Source organism: Pan troglodytes, chromosome 11, assembly GCF_028858775.2.
Source record: "Pan troglodytes isolate AG18354 chromosome 11, NHGRI_mPanTro3-v2.0_pri, whole genome shotgun sequence".
In the NCBI taxonomy this organism is placed as follows: Eukaryota; Metazoa; Chordata; class Mammalia; order Primates; family Hominidae; genus Pan; species Pan troglodytes.
Window position 1 is genome coordinate 2896164 of NC_072409.2, and position 17282 is coordinate 2913445.

Here is a 17282-nt window from a genome sequence, read left to right on the forward strand (position 1 = left end):
AAGCACACCTGCCGCCAGGTTCGGGGGAGGGAACAGTTTCTAGGAACTGCCCCGGACCTTGAGGCCGCTGCTGTTTCTGCTTCTGCTGTGCACTGACCATGTGACCTTGAAAGTCTTCCCAGTTTTGTTTTATAAAAGGTCCAGGGTGTGTGCCCGAGGCTGGCGGTGGCCCGGGTGTGCTCAGCATCCCCGGGCGGCGGGGAACGGGCAGACCCGACTGGATCCTCCCTCAGCGCCCACTCGTGGAAGGGGCAGATGGTGCGCAGGGGCACCGCGCTGCTTCTGTGAGCCCCCTGGGCCCTGATCCACACGTGTCTGGGAGATGAATTTGTGGGTTCGGTTCCTGTCTAGAAAGTGTCAGAGATTTGATAGGATCAAAATCAGAGACTTGCCTTGGAGGGGTGCTTCTAGTCATGCCAGCCTGGGAAGCTGGAGGGCCAGTTTTGGGTCAGGAAACCCATTAAAGAATTGTTTTAATGCCTTCGTGAATTTTTTCAAAAAGCAATGTTTTTTTCTCATGAAATAATACTCTTTCATTACCAAACTTTGGGGAGATGATCTAATTAATAAGGTGACTTCCCAGAGACATGGGCTGTTAAGGTTTTGGCATGCTGCTTCACAGTTTTTAAAACAGTGCTGTGGTGAACAGCTTTCATGATGCCTCCTTAGAGCGGCTCTGAGCATTTCCTGCGGGCAAATCCCTAGAAGAGGCCGGCGGGCCAAAGACTATGCTGCATTTTGCCAAAATGCCCTCCAGAAATGCGGGGCCAGCCTGCCGTCCACCCGCTGGTGAGCGGGCATGCCCGCTTGCCTGTCCTCTTGCCAGCCCTGAGATAGGTCATTGCGTGATGTCTTTGGCAGTCTGATAGGCGAAACACCCCTTTTCATCACTTGAATCCTAATTTCTTTGACTGCTGGTGATGTTGAACATCTTTTCATTTTATTATTGGCCATTTGGAATATTGCCTGTCTGTGTTCTTTGCCCATTTTTTATTTTTCTGTTGGGCTGTGTGTCTTTTTCTTAGGGATTCTAAGAGCTTGTTACCGTAAGGAATTTAGCTCTTCTCTGTGCCGTATGCTGCTCTGTACAAGAGCGTAAATGCAATGTATGGTCGGGCGCGGCGGCTCACGCCTGTAATCCCAGCACTTTGGGAGGCCAAGTTGGGCAGATCACCTGAAGTCAGGAGTTTGAGACCAGCCTGGCTAACATGATGAAACCTCGTCTCTACTAAAAAATACAAAAATTAACCGGGTGTGGTAGCGGGTGCCTGTAATCCCAGATAATCGGGAGGCTGAGGCAGGAGAATTGCTTGAACCCAGGAGGTGGAGGTTGCAGTGAACCGAGACGGTGCCACAGCACTCCAGCCTGGGTGACAGAGCGAGACTCTGTCTCAGAAAAAAAGTGTATTGTACAACAGTACAATAACACAGAATATTGTACAGTAGTACAATATACTCTTGTACATTGCATTTATTTTTCTGTCATTTTTCTTTTGACTTTGGATTTTGGTTTTTTGTTTGTTCAACCTTTTTTTTTTTTTTTTTTTTTTTTGAGACAGGGTCTTACTCTGTGTACACCCAGGCTGGAGTGTAGTGGCGTGATCATGGCACTGCAGCCTCAACCTCCCCAGGCTCAGGTTTTCCTCCCACCTCAGCCTCCCCAGTAGCTGGGACTACAGGTGCACGTCACCACGCCTGGCTAGTTTTTGTATGTTTTTGTAGAGATGGGGTTTTGCCATGTTCCCTAGGCTGGTCTTGAACTCCTGGGCTTGAGTGATCCACCCTCCTTGGCTTCCCAAAGTGCTGGGATTACAGATGGGAGCTACTGTGTCCTGCCTTTTTATTTTTTTACTACACACAAGTTTGAAGTTCTTCTGTAGCTAAATCAATCAAGTTTTCTTTTGTGGTTTCTGGCTTTGGGGTAAGGCCTGGAATAGCTTTTACCACTCTAAGATTTCATAATCATTCACCAGTTTAATCCCTGCATTCCAAAGTAAGAGAGCAGTGGAGGGCATGGAGGGGTGTGACCTAGGGCTCTTGGGGGATTCCTGGGCCAGAGTGTGTGGCACGTAATAAACAGTTTCTCAAAACAGGGAACACTTGTACTCCTTTTTTGAAGCTACTGATGTTCAGAGATTGGTTGGTTGGTGCTTTTTATTTTTTTATTAAATTCTAAGGAGGCCTCAACAGTGCCTTGTGAGGCCTTCATTGGAGGAACAGGAGGGGCGTCTGTCATTGTCAGACTCTCCTGTTGTGAGAGGCTCTGGCCTTGGCCTTGGGACCCCCTAGTCAGGCTCCTCACTGTGCAGGCTGTGCCTCCGGGGATCAGCACGCAGGGTCACCTTCATTATCCGCCATGGAGGAAGTGAGGACTCCTGGCATCTTTCTACCCAGCCCGGGGCTCTGCTGTCCATGGGTGGATGGGCGGTGGCAGCAGGGACAGGTGCAGTGGGCTGCACGTCTCACCCGAGGGGCTCTGGTGGGCTCTTGGGTCCCTATGTGGCTGTTGCTCCCCTCTGGGCCTCTGCTTGGCCTTCTGTGAAGGGCACAAAGAGTCCAGTGGGACCACATGAAGGTCACTCTCCATGTGGAGTGGAGAGACCGCCTGGGAGAGATGGCTGAGGGCCTGCTGGGGACCAAAGTCTGAGCTCATAAAGAAAAGCCAGCAGTTCCTCTGTTGCTCTTTTCCTTTACAGAATTAGTTACATTGTCATAATTAAAGAAAACTCAAGGGCTGGGCTCAGTGGCTCATGCCTGTAAACCCAGCACTTTGGGAGGCCGAGGAGGGCGGATTGCCGGAGATCAGGAGTTCAAGACCAGCCTGGCCAGCATGGCGAAACCCTGTCTCTACTTAAAAAAAAAAAAAAAAAAAAAGAATTAGCTGAGTGTGGTGGTGCACACCTGGAATCCCAGCTGTCAGGAGGCTGAGGCAGGAGAATCGCTTGAACCTGGGATGGGAGACTCTGTCTCAAAACAAAAACAAAGAAACTCATGTGAAAGAAGGCAACATTTCCCCCCAACACAAGGAAGCTCCACAGTCCCCTGGGAGGACCCAAGGATGCAGGCGCCCCAGACCCTGCTGGCAGGAGGACACAGTGTCTGTTGGGAGGTCATCCTGCTGTGTCTGTTAACTATAAATTGCAGGTCACATTTGAGTGTTGCTTAGCCCTTCGTCCTGAAGTTACGTGCAGTTTGTCCAGGCACGCGCCGACAAGGACTGCTCCAACCTTGTCAAAGCAGACCCCCATAAGTGACCAGATGGGGAGAGTGAAATGAACCCTGGAACCTCCTGCACCCCTGGGCCTCTGCTGGAAGGGAGGCGGATCCGTGTGCCCCAGTGCAGAAGGAGTCCAGGGAGCATAAGAAAGTGGAAAACGCTTGCAGCAGAATGATGTAAAGTGTCACCCCGGTGCATTTTCAGAATCAGGGTGGGCTGGCGCGCCACCTGGCAGAACACGCACGAAGATGTCAGGACCCGTGTGAGCGGCCTGAGTGGAAGGCCAGCAAGGGGGAGGGGAGGTTTTGGTGTTGTCTTCTTTTATACCATTTAAATTTTCAAAACGGTGAGCATACCGGTCTCACGCCTGTAATCCCAGCACTGTGGGAGATGGAGGCGGGTGGATCAGTTGAGGTCAGGAGTTCGAGACCAGCCTGGCCAACGTGGTGAAACCCCATCTCTCCTAAAAAATACAAAAAAAAAAAAAAAAAAAAAAAAAAAGATTAGCCAGACGTGTTGGTGGGTGCCTGTAATCCCAGCTACTTTGGAGGCTGAGGCAGGAGAATTGCTTGAGCCCAGGAGGCAGAGGTTGCAGTGAGCCGAGGTTGCACCATTGTACTCCAGCCTGGGCAGCAAGAGCAAAACTCCATCTCAAAATAAATAAATGAATAATAAATAAAATAAAAAATAAAATGGTAGGTACTGCTCTCCTATGTACGTAAACCGACTGACATAGGCTGTTTAACAGAAGGACATGAATATTCATGACTGTGAGCACAGCCCTGCGCAGGCTCGCCTGTCCATGGAGACCCGCCACCAGGTGGGGCAGCTGGCACTCTCCATCCGGACCCGGAGCCCGCAGAAAGGGGGCCAGTCCCTTCCCACCCGGGTCCAGGGAGCCCACTGGATTCAATCTTTAGAAATTCTATTTCTGCAAAAGAATTTTCGAAACCGTTTACCCCAGAAGTGACTCTGCATGGCTTTATTTGGGTTCATTTCTTGATTGTTATGTTCTTAGAATTTTCCTGGCGTGAATTTTACCCTGTTTATTACTTACAATGTCAGGGGACAACGTGACTTGATGATTATCTGTTTATGAGGGAGCGTTTTAAGCTGAAACGGAAAATAAGCCCCCGAGACAGAATTATTCAGGAGACCCCGCGTGCATCGTCCGTGGGAAACAAGGATACGTCACCCCCCGAGACAGAATTATTCAGGAGACCCCGCGTGCATCGTCAGTGGGAAACGAGGACATGTCACCTTGGATTTATTCAAGAGCAGGGTGCCTCCAATTCAGGATCTGGGAGGAAAATGACTTTCTCGCTCTGATTCCTTGCAGAAAATACATTGGGCGAGGGCCCTTATTCTTACTAGACACTGTTTCTACGTTTGCTCCTTTCCTCAAACAGGAGGGCCTGGAGGGGCCAGCAGGAGTGCGGCGGGACAGGTGACCCCCTCCTCAAAGGCAGGAAAACCTTGCAGAGTAAAAGGCAGAGGTGACAAAGGCCAGAGGAAGTGGGCATCTCTGACCCAGACGACCTCTCGGACAGGAGCCTGCCCAGGGCGGGGGAGCTGCATGGACTTGAGAAGCCTATGTGTGAGGGTTTGGCCAGGGGCACCCCCAGGACAGGATGGGGCAGGGGGCAGCCGAGCGGTCACATGGCCACGATGGAGGCTTCGGCTGATTCTCGGGGGGCCCTGGAGCATGGCAGCCCCTCAGATGGCCCCTGTCAAGGAAATTGGCCGGACCTTTACACCTCTAAACCCCCTGTACGGCCATTGGACGTGGGCTGCCCCTGGGGAACCTCAGCCCGGGACTGTCATTTGGGCTGGGCAGCCGGGGACCATGGAGTGCTCCTGCCCTGAAGGGGGCCCAGACAGCTGCCCTGTGTCACCCCAAGTTCCCCAGGACCCTCCTTCCTGGGGAAGCAGCAACTGGAATCTTTTACTTCAGAAACTCTGCTAGGAGCTCACTTTCTCCATCTCTTAGGCAAAGAGTTAGTTCACTTGTTAAGTCTCTCTGAGAAATGTTATCTCAACCATGTTCAGTGGAAGAGGCTGCTGAAGCCGTATCAGAAATGATAAGCTGATAAGACTTAGCTATACAACTCTGAAATAGAATGTTGGCAATCAAGGTTAAAACGATCGCAAATGTGATGAGGGAAACAGATTCTGGTAAAGCCTCTCACGAGGAGGTTTCTGCACTCTTGTTAAATGAAGGTGGTGCAGAGTAAAAATGAGAAAGGTCACGGTTTTCTTGAGTCTCAAAAATTTCCCCTAGATCCATGGAAATGATTCTATTTCAGTTTTCCTTTGGCAGAAGGAAGAGGGACTCCACCGCACGTTCTATGAGTTTTGGAAAGGCAATACAGAACGTTTGATATTTTTGTATAAAAACCTACTCATGATGTCCTGAATCACTTTATTCTGAGGTAGGGGAGGGTAAGGAGCCTCCGCAAGTCTTGATACAGATTTGTAGTTTCTGGCCGGGCACAGTGGCTCACACATGTAATCTCAGCACTTTGGAAGGCTGAGGCAGGCAGACTGCTTGGGCCCAGAAGTTTGAGACCAGCCTGGGCAACATAGCGAGACTCTGTCTCTAAAAAAAAGGAAAAAAAATATGTATACGTATATTTATATCTACGTTTGTAGACCCAGCTACTCGGGAGGCTGAGGTGGGAGGATCGCTTGAGCCCAGGAAATTGAGGCTGCAGTGAGCTGTGATCGTGCCACTGTGCTGTAGCCTGGGCAACAGAGCAAGACCCTGTCTGCAATATATATCTATAGTTGTTTTTGTATGTAGCAGTTTGGCACTGTACAGAAAAGTAGGGCTGCATGGAAGCTGTACCTTTCACCAGCCCAGGACCATCCAAGGCCAGAAGGCATTGAGGGCTGAGCATCGGGAAGAGGCAGGTGTCCCAGGCCCCTCTGTGCCCCAGAAGACTCTGCCTAGCTTCAACCTAAGGCAGCCTTCAAAACCACTCCTGCCACAGTGCAGCAGTATTTCCCGGGGAGAAACACCTGCCCACTTTTCTCTCGGCCTAGTGGTCATGAAGGGAGATGGTAAGGTCCGCTTTGACGGATCATGACACCCCGAGCTCATGTTAGAAAGGGAAGGGAGATGGCCTGGGGTCTATCTGTGGCCACACACAAAGTTGGACCTTAGGGTGGGCTCCCTTTGCCGCCTATGGCCTTCAGAAGGTCCCATCTGTGATGGTGGCTCCAGTGAGGAGGGAGTCCCCGTTTCCAAGGGTCTCCCTTGCAGAGATGGCCGGGAACCGAGGGTGAGCACAAATTGGGGGTGGGCACAGCCTGACGAGGGCAGCTGCTTTGGGTTTTTTTCCTCCCTTGAATCAGAAGTTCAGATGCAGCGTTTCCCTGGGAGTCTGGGCTTTTAATTTTTCTCTTTTCCTTTTTAAGTTTTTTATCAGCAGTGTTTTGTTTCACTGCCCCAAGTGGGACCGATGAGCGGGGTGCTACTGTGTGGTTGCCCCCACATCTGACTCACCTCAGTGCCCAGGATGGGAGCAAAGCACAGGTGAGCTGCCCCGCCAGGCCCCTGCGGAGGGGGTGCATGCATGGAGACAGCTGCGGGTGTGGAGGTAAAGCACTCTCATTCCAAGCCCATTGCCCAGAGGGAAGAGCTGGGGGACAGAGGTGAAAGCACTTCCAGACCAAGCCGGTTGCCCGGAGACCCCTTCTTGTTTCCGTGGCAGCAGCTGCTGACCTTTCCGACCTTTCCACCTGCGTTCCGAAACCAGCGTCTCTGGTTACAACCAAAGAGGTTGCTCAGTCACACTCCTGAAAGGCAAAAGGAGGTTGGCCAGTAAAAAAGATGTAAACCCTAGATGTAGTTCTTAGTGTGGAAGCCACAGGAGAACTTCCAGTGTGGCCACGGGGATCGCTGAGGCTTTTATGCAGGTAACTGAGCTGGGTGACCAGCTGCCTGGTTAACAGTTGGGCAGAAGTGACCTATTGTTGTGCTCTGTGCTGTCTACTTACAGCTACCGCATAGCAACATGGTAGAGACTGTGACGTTTTGCTCGGCATCAGGTGAAGGCATTCGGGAGTAAGTTTCACAACAGAAGACAGGCTCAGAAGCAGATCATCCGAGTCGGGGGAGAGAGGCGGCGACTAGTCAGGCTCCCTCGAATCCCAGGCTGTGATTATTATCTGCAGCCTGTGTCACCCAGGATGAAAGGGGATGGAAAAGCCGTGCATACCCTTGGTGACAAAGCCACTCCTGCTCTTAAAGGCTGGAGCAGGACGTCTGACACAATCCCAGGTCTCCATGGAGGCAGGGGCATGGCCGGCAGCTGTAGACCACAGCCTCCGGGCTCTGGCGTGGAGGAATAAAAGGAAACCAGCACAGAATTTTTTTTTTTTTGAGACGGAGTCTGGCTCTGTCCCCAGGCTGGGGTGCAGTGGTGTGATCTTGGCTCACTGCAACCTCTGCCTCCAGGATTCAAGTGATTCTCCTACATCAGCCTCCTGAGTAGCTGGGATTACAGGTGCTGGCCACCACGCCAGGCTAATTTTTGTATTTTTAGTAGAGACAGGGTTTCACCGTGTTGGCCAAGCCGGTCTTGAACTCCTGACCTCATGATCCACTCGCCTCAGCCTCCCAAAGTCTTGGGATTACAGGCGTGACCCATCGCGCCCGGCCAGCACAGAATATTTTTAATTGAAAAAGGAGGGGGCTGCTTTGTGAATTTTTTTTTTTTTTTTTTTTTTTTTTTTTGAGATGGAGTCTTGCTCTGTCCCCAGGCTGGAGTGCAGTGGTGCGATCTTGGCTCACTGCAACCTCTGCCTCCAGGATTCAAGCGATTCTCCTACATCAGCCTCCCGAGTAGCTGGGATTACAGGTGCTGGCCGCCATGCAGGCTAATTTTTGTATTTTTAGTAGAGGCGGGGTTTCCCCATGTTGGCCAGGCTGGTTTCCTGACCTCAGGTGATCCTCCCTCCTCGGCCTCCCAAAGTGCTGGGATTACAGGTGTGAGCCACTGTGCCCAGCCCAACTTTGTGAAAATTCTAAAGGATCAAGAGCAGACTGGGAAAGTGGGACCTTGGTCTTTAAGGCTCAGCTTAGGGAGGTGACAGCTGTCTGCAGCCGTGTCCAGGAAGTGGTCCACGGTCAAGGGAGAACTCTGTAATCTGAGTGTGGAGAAAGGTATTGCACAGTCCCCAGACACCCCTAAACATTTCTTCAGAGCCATCTGAGAACCGGCCCTATCTGGGTCATTGCCATAGACAGAGGACACAGCTTGGGGTGCAGAGGACCCAGCCTGGCCCTGAGGCTGAACCATCTGAAATAGATCCTGGACACTTGTGGAGGCGGAGCAGCTCTGCTGCCCCGAAACCCCGGGATGGACACAGGAAGACGAGCCTGTGCTTTGTACACCAAAGAAAATGACTGAGGAGTCTCAATCTATCGAGAGGTTTATTTTGCCGGGGCTGAGGACGTGCCCAGGGGAAAGTGTCGGCAAACCAGATCCGCGGCTTCAGGAGAAGGACGGGCTCCGCGGGCTAGGCGGGTCTGAAGGAGCACAGTAGGACCTGCGGCCTGCACGATTTCCAAAGAGGGTTTGAGAACTTCAGTATCCAAAGAGGAAAGAGCAGACAGTAGGGAAAAACGGAAAGAAAAAAACGGGAGGGTGGATAAAAGAGGCCAGCGTTGCATTCTTTTGAGGCGTTGATGAGCCTTCCCTGAATCCCCGTTTTCCATGGGAAAGGCGGAAGAGGAACAGTAAACTGTGCATTCATCCCGTGCTCAGTGAACCTGCATCTTTATGGAAGAAGAACAGTAGAGGAGGGAGTCAAAGATGCCTTTGTCTCCTGTGAGCGGAGGGAAGACTTCTAGTCCTGTCTTTGTCCCATACCTGTGCAGATAAGCTGTTAATTTACATTTTCAGGGTGAAATTCAGCAGAACTCTGTTTTAGGACAAAGTTCTTGGAAAAGAAAGAAAAAAAAAGATGTGTTGCCTGTAATCCCAGCACTTTGGGAGGCCGAGGCAGGCAGATCACCTGTCAGGAGTTCGAGACCAGCCTGGCCAACACGGTGAAACCCCATCTCTACTAAAAATACAAAAATTAGCCAGGCGTGGTGGCACACGCCTGTAGTCCCAGCTACTTGGGAGGCTGAGGCAGGAGAATCACTTGAACCCGGGAGGTGGAGGCTGCAGTGAGCCCAGACCCTGCCACTGCACTCCAGCCTGGGCAACAAGAGCGAAACCCCATCTCAAAAAAAAAAAAAAAAAAAAAGATCTTGGGGACCACAATGTATTTCCTTGTGAGCAAACAGTGAGGGGGGCCCCCTGGGGAGGGGAGTATCCTTCTGTCTTTGCATCTGTCTATTTAGGAAGACACGGGAGGTAGTTTTGGGTGACCCAGTTCCCAAGCTTAACTCTTCTTTTTGGCATAGTGAGTTTGGGGTCCTGAGATTTTTATTTTCCTTTTACCTCTTTAAGCTGGAGGAGAAGGAAACTTCTCAGGGATTATCCCAGCACATTATCTTATCTTCCTGGGCTTGAGATAAGACAGAACTGCCTTTGGGCTGCCTGTGTCCCTGGGAGTCCAGAGACCCTGGGTGATATGGCCGGGCAGATGGCAGAGAAAGCTCCATTGAAAATGTCCTGCTCCAAACCTGAGATTCTTATCCTGTCTTAGTAAAACTTGTAAAAATGTGATGGATACATTACGATCTCTGTAACCGCCCAAAGAGTTTACCTTGCCTGCTGTGTAGATAGCGCCATTTTATCAAGACAGAGGAATTGCAGTGGAGAAAGAATAATTCATGCAGAGCCGGCTGTGCAGGAGACCGGAGTTTTATCGTTACTCAAATCAGTCTCCCCGAGCATTGGGGGATGAGAGTTTTTAAGGACAGCCTGGTGGGTGGGGGAAGCCAGTGAGCCGGGAGTGCTGACTGGTCGGAAATGAAATAGGGAGTCATAGCTGTCTTCTTGCGCTGAGTCAGTTCCTGGGTGGGGAACTGACTCACAAGATCAGATGAGCCAGTTTATCGATCTGGGTGGTGCCGGCTGATCCATCAAGTGCAGGGTCTGCAAAATATCTCAAGCACTGGTCTTAGGTTTTACAATCGTGATTTTATCTCCGGGAGCAGTTTGGGGGGAGTCAGAATCTTGCAGCCTCCAGCTACATGACACCGAACCATAATTTCTAATCCTGTGGCTAATTTGTTAGTCCTACAAAGGCATCTAGTCCCCAGGCAAGAAGGGGTTTTGTTTTGGGAAAGGGCTGTTATTCTCTTTGTATCAAACTATAAACTATTAATATAAACTAAATTCCTCCCAAGGGGAGTTCAGCCTACACCCAGGAATGCACAAGGACAGCTTGGAGCTTAGAAGCAAGTGGAGTTGGTTCATCTCTTTCACTGGCTCATAATTTTGCAACGGCGGTTTCATCTCTACCCTGACAATACCTTTTAGTTTTCTTACCCACTGGGGTTGAGACTTAATTGAAGACCTCAGACGGACAGAATAACACGGAACCTGAGACCTTGATTTGCAGGGACAGGCTTAAAGTGTATTCTGGAGTTGGTGCCCCCACCCCAGGGGCCGGCTCAGAGGGTTCACTTTCCAGCCTAACTGCAGGGGAACCAGAGGCTGCCGACCTGGATCTCACCTTGACGGAGGTCTTGTCACCTTCCTCCTTGGCTGGAGAGACAGACTGTGGATGCTCTCCTGCTGGCCACCCAAAAACAAACAAACAGACAAACAAATATGAATGAGGAAAACTTGAAGAGGCCCCACGTGCCAGAGGTGGGACAGCTTGAGATTTGGTGAGGATAATTGCAGTGGCTCAAAACCCATAAAGAAGTTTAAGTCCATGAGTTCACCGTAATCTTAAACAAAAACAAAAACAAAAACAAATTGATCATCTTTGGAGGCTAACAATCAATTCATTATCTAGAGACAGGTAAGTAAAAATTCAGCATTGTTCCTGCCCATATTGGGGAGTCTTTTTTTTTTTTTAAGCAATCCAACTAATAAATGAAAGAAGATTGGGAGGCCAAGGCGGGCAGATCATAAGGTCAGGAGTTTGAGACCAGCCTGACCAATATGGTGAAGCCCCATCTGTACTAAAAGTACAAAAATTAGCCAGGTGTGGTGGCACATACCTGTAATCCCAGCTACTCGGGAGGCTGAGGCAGGAGAATTGCTTGAACCTGGGAGGTGGAGGTTGCAGTGAGCTGAGACAGAGTAAGACTGTGTCTCAAAAAAAATTAAAAAAAAAAAAAAGAATGGTAGAATTAGAATATCACCATTTTGCAACCCCTGGTGAATGAATGAGTGTAGGTAATGCAGCCACTGACCCCTCGAAAAGGGGGAGCATCCAGCTTCTGTGCCCTTGATAAAGAGCTGCAGGGGATGGCCAGGTGCGGTTGCTCACGCCTGTAATCCCAGCACTTTGGGAGGCCGAGGCGGGCGGATCATGAGGTCATGAGATCGAGACCATCCTGGCTAACACGGTGAAACCCCATCTCTACTAAAAATAAAAAAAATTAGCCAGGGGTGGTGGCGGGTGCCTGTAGTTCCAGCTACTAAGGGAGGCTGCTGAGGCAGGAGAATGTCATGAACCCGGGAGGCAGAGGTTGCAGTGAGCCGAGACCACGCCACTGCACTCCAGCCTGGGCGACAGAGCGAGACTCCGTCTCAAAAAAACACAAAAAAAAGAGATGCAGGGCCTGGGTGTGATCGGGCCCCTGGCCCCAGCCCCTGGCTCCAGCTGCCTCCTTGCAGGAAACCCACTGGACAAGGGAGGAGGTGTTGATCTGTGAGGGGCAGCCAGCAACACTCTCACTGTGGGGAACTTGGCAGAGGACAGCCCCAGGTATTCACCAGATCAACTGTAAGGAAAAGAAAGGGATGGCGTGGAACCTGTAGGGGAAAGAGATTTAAAAGACACATCAGATAAAAAAGTGGCTCAGACTAAACTGTCATGTTTAAAGATAGAGATATTAAATAATTTGACCTAAATGAAAGTGTAGAGAAGCACAAGGGAGAGAAGATCCTGTCAGGACGGTGATGACTTTGGGGGCTGGGAGAGGGCTGTGGCCATGAGGGTGCTGTGGAGGGGGCCTGGAGTGGCTGGCAAAGCTCTTGGCTTGCGTGGTGGTGACAAAAAGTGTCTGCCCTATCAAAGTGCATGAAGCTTGGCCGGGCACCGTTGCTCATGCCTGTAATACCAGGCTTTGGGAGGCCAAAGTGGGAGGATCGCTGGAGCCCAGGAGTTTGAGACCAGCCTGAGCAACATAGTGAGACCTCATCTCTACAGAAGATTTAAAAATCAGCAGGGCATGGTGCTGTGCACCTGTAGTCTCAGCTACTCTGGAGACTGAGACAGGAGGATCACTTGAGCCCAGGAGGTCGAGGCTGCAGTGAGCTGTGATTGTTCCACTGCACTCCAGCCTGGGCAATAGAGCAAGACACTGTCTTAAAAAAAAAAAAAAAGGCCGGGCGCAGTGGTTCACACCTGTAATCCCAGCACTTTGGGAGGCTGAGGCGGGCGGATCACGAGGTCAGGAGATCGAGACCATCCTGGCCAACATGGTGAAACCCTGTCTGTACTAAAAATACAAAAATTAGCTGGGCGTGGTGGCGCGTGCCTGTAATCCAGCTACTTGGGAGGCTTAGGCAGGAGAATCGCTTGAACCAGGGAGGCAGAGGTTGCAGTGAATGGAGATCGCGCCACTGCACTCTAGCCTGGCAACAAAGTGATACTCTGTCTCAAAAAAAAAAAGAAAAAAAAAAAGATTTCATTAAGCTAAAAAAAAAAAAAGTCTCTGATGGTTTCCTAGTATGGTTTGAATGGAGCCGGAAACCCCCATAGCCCACCCACCTACCTTCAAGGGCTCATCCCTCACATTCTCCCTCTTCTGCCTCCCCGGGGGGTGGGTGCATCCACTGCTTTCCCCACTGCACGGATTTGACCTTCTAAAGGCAACGTTGCACCCACAGTTTGCAGGAGACCTGCCTCCATCTCCTTTCTCCCAGAGAGAAGCAGTCATATTTCCTGCAGTGGGTTATTTAGCACTTACTGCTGGGACCCCCCCAGGCCCTGAGATGAGGACCTGGGGACCAGGGACCCCAGGAGGCCCAGTGAGGGAAGGGTGTGAGACATCCGGGGAGGAAAGCCAGTGGAAGGGTGACGGCCATGGGCAGCTGGGCTCAGGCTCCTGGGGGCCGCGGGGAACGTGCCTCGGAACTTCCCTCTGAGGGCTGAGGGAGCCGGGATCGCCCATCGACTCCCATTCCTCAGTAGCTGATGTCCGCCCCTGGGCCGTGAGCCCCTGCCAAGTCCGGCAGCTCCGGCAGCAGGTGAATGTCCTCCCGTGGGACACGGGAAGCCAGGGGTAGAGACGAAACTGTCTGAGGTGACCTCTGGGGTACGGCAGCATCTCTCATTCCCTCCTGCCCTGCGTGGAGTCCATCCCGTCCTGTCGCTGATTCTTCAAGTGACGATTTCTGGGAGGGCTGGTGGCACACATGCCAGTTCCCACCACCACAACCGTGGCCTTGGCGCCACGGCCGACTCTCATTCTAGAGCCCCTCACCCCGTGCTCCTGCTGGTCTGGGTCACTTGCTGGCTGGGGTGTCCGATGTCATGGCTGAGGCTTCCACCCCAGGGACCTTCCCCCGGCCAGACGGTGGTTGCTGCAGTGACCTGTTTACTGTTTGCTTTGGGCGAAGCACCAAGGGTAGTGGAAAAGGTGGATAAAACGAATGAGAAGATGGAGGCTTTGACAGGGCAATGGAGCCCTCGGGAAAGGATGGACAGGCCGCGTCGGAATCGCAGATTCGCTGGAGTGCACTTCACATAAAAGCCCCTGGATACAGCTGAGGAAAGACTCAGGGACCAATGCTGAGATTGACTGAGAGAAATGATCCAAATGGAAGCACAGAGAAGGAGAGAGAGAGATAAACCAGCTAAACCAGGCTGGAGCTGGAAACGTGTGGGGTGAGGCCCACAGGCCGCAGGGGCCTGCGGGGTGCAGAGGGAGTGAAGAGATGTCAGAGAGGAGCCTGCTGCCCCCACAGGGCCCCCTTGTTCCCCCCGAGTGGGTTCCCCAGTTTCCCACCCCCACTGCCTTCCCATTTCTTGGTTAACATTTTCTTTCTTTCTTTTTTTAGACAGAGGCTCACTAGTGGCACGATCTTGGCTGACTGCATCTTCCACCTCCTGGGTTCAAGAGCTTCTTGTGCCTTAGCTTCCTGAGTAGCTAAGATTACAGGTGTCCACCACCACGCCCGGCTAATTTTTGTATTTTTAGTGGAGATGAGGTTTCACCATGTTGGCCAGGCTGGTCTTGAACTCCTGACCTCAAGTGATCTGCCCGCCCTGGCCTCCCAAAGTGCTGGGATTACAGGCGTGAGCTACTGTGGCCGGCCACATTTCCCTTCTGGTGCGCGTCCTCCTGTAGCTGTGGGATCAGGGGAGGTAGAGATGTCTTGTAACTGACTCAAGTTTGGCTGCTTGCCGCAGGAGAAGCGAGGTGTGGTGAAAGGAAAGCAACTTTTATTCAGATGCTAGCAGGTGGAAGAGTGGCCAGGCTCAAGGCTCCAAGGAACCATCTCAGCTTTTTGGACTGCGTGAAGGGCTTTAGGAAGGAGAACTCGGTGTGGGAGACATGTGGGAGTAGAGCAGTGGTGCAGGTGTCTTGAGTCATTGCCCATCCGGAGGTCTAGTTGGCATCATCTTGACCTTGGTCTGGTGGTGGGGGACTCATTGTTCATAACTCCCCTAGACAGGAGGATTCCACAGCTGGGTTCTATGCCTGGCATTTCTAAGCAGGCACAGAATGAGATAAGTGAGCACTGTGGCTGGTGGGAAAGGGAGGGAAACAGGTTTAAAGTATGTTTCAAGGCTGCATTCTGAGACTAGGAGGGAAAGGAGGAAAAACTTTAAAATTCTTCTCAAGGCTGAGATATTTGACTACAGTCTCATGCCCAAAATGTTTCTATTCTACGCTGAGACCTGATAGATAATTTGGCTGCATACCTGGAGTCCAGTGTGTGCACCTGCCCCTCCCATCCCAGACTCGCAGCCAGTGGAAAAGTCTGCAAAAGGAAGCCAGCTGGGAGTGCCCACCAGAGTCAAAATCTGGGGCAGGCTGGTGGACTCAAGAGGAGTCTTAAATATTGGAAATGTCATCATAAACCATCTGGGAAGCCCCCTCCTCTTAAAAAGGACATAAAGTCAAAGTGAACAGGTGTGCTCACTCCAAGCCTGTGCCCACAACCACAGTGCCCTTCACATTCAGAGTCATGGCCACTAGCCACAAAATTGTGACTTACAGTTCACAAAATTGGGACATATTTACATGTTGACTAAGTTGGGAAATAATTGGGTTTTCTTTAAAAGTAGTAAAAGTAAAGAAGAAAAAGTCAAAAAGGTCTGACATCTAAGAGGGTGAAATTTCCTTACTTTAGATCACAAGCAATTAGGCTGATCCCGCCTGAGCCCCGAGCTCCCTGGGACCCAGCAGCAGCTGTGCATTGGCACGTGGTGCCCTGTGTCTGATCAGCTGACTCCTCAGGCAAAACCTGCACCATTTTCACCAGAATTGCAGATGTCCTCAGTGTCATTACAAAGTTCCTAAGTCATGACCATTCTGTCCTGTGGAACCAGGCTGGACTAAGCTCCCATTTCTTTAAGCCATCCTGTCCCCTGCAGGGACTTCCAAGGTTGAGCTGATGAGCAATAGTTATGAGTCACTGGAGGAGACATCCCAGAGGCGCCAGCTCCCCTCTGCCCTAAACTGAAATTAAGACCTGGTGCTCTGGGTGGGGCCCCTGGAAGGGGATGTGCAACTCAGAGGGGACCTTCTCCACCTCCACCCAGGAGACCCCAGAGGGACCATGGCAGAGCCGGAGCCCTCTATTTTTTTGTTCGTTTTTTATTTTATTATTATTATACTTTAAGTTTTAGCCCTCTTTTAAAAACCAAATGAAAATAAGCAAAAGAAGCCAATCGTCTCTGTGAAATGTCCAGAAGAGGGAACTCTGTAGAGACAGAGAGGATATTATTGGCTGCCGGAGGCTAGGAATGGGAAGGTGAGGGGCCTGGGGAGGTGATGGTTAAAAGATTCTTCTTTGTGGTGATGAAATTGTCTTAAAATGGACTGTGGTGATAGTTGTGCAACTTGGTGAATATATAAGTTATTGAATTGTACACTTTAAATGGGTGAATTGTATGGTGTGTGAAACATATCTCAATAAAGCTGTTATTTGAAAAATAAATAAGTAAATAAGTGAAGTCCCTGGGCTGGAGCCGGGGGGATGCGGTTGTTCACTCTAGCTGCACTTGCTGTAGGCCCTGGGCAAGACCTTTCTGCACCCTGGCCCTCAGTTTCTCCAATCTGGAACACATGGGGTCGGCCAAGGTCTCCACAGGCCTTCTCCAGCAGTGTGTGACAGTGTGGAGTGCCTGCAGAGAAGGCACCTGGGTCTCTCTGAGGAGAAGAGAAGGGGACTGGGACTGCAGGAATGTGGCTTCACTGTGGGCTTGGGTATCTGTGAGGTCCTGTCTGGGAGAAGCCTTCTCCTTCCCGCCAGTCTCCACCTGGCTGGGACTCTTCCTTCATGGCTCGTATGGAAATGACAGCCACAGAACGCTGTGTGCTCACCTGATGTTCACCTGAGTCGAGGCTCCTGAGTGTGGGATTGGCCCAGCACCTGGCAGAGACTTAGAGTCAGACCACAGCAGATGCCAACAGAAAACAAAAGCGAACCCTGGAAACGGTTTGGAGCCGTCTAGGAGCCAGCCTTGGGAATGCAGAAAAAGTGAGGGCTCAGCCGTGCCCTCCCAGAGCTGCAGGTGAACAAGGAGTCAGTGCGGTGGGACTCGGCCACTGCAGCGCGGGCAGGTGCTCCAGTGAGGCGAGGCAGGGCTGGGGGATTTTACAAACCCATTATTTCAAAATAATTTCAGGCACACAGAAAGGGTGCAAACATAGTACAAATATTTCCCTTCTCTCCTTAACCCAGATTACCCAAATGTTCACATTCAATCACATTTATATCTGTTATTTTCATTCTTTCATTAT

At 51.1% G+C, this 17282-nt stretch overlaps 1 long non-coding RNA gene across 1 annotated transcript; it reads left to right on the forward strand.

Moving 5' to 3' along the window:
* Window positions 1–155: 155 nt before the first annotated feature.
* On the forward strand, window positions 156–16476 carry LOC112204408 (uncharacterized). The gene is made up of 2 exons (XR_002938050.3): window positions 156–11152; window positions 14368–16476. It is a non-coding gene; the product is annotated as an uncharacterized LOC112204408 (long non-coding RNA).
* The last annotated feature ends 806 nt before the right edge of the window (window positions 16477–17282 follow it).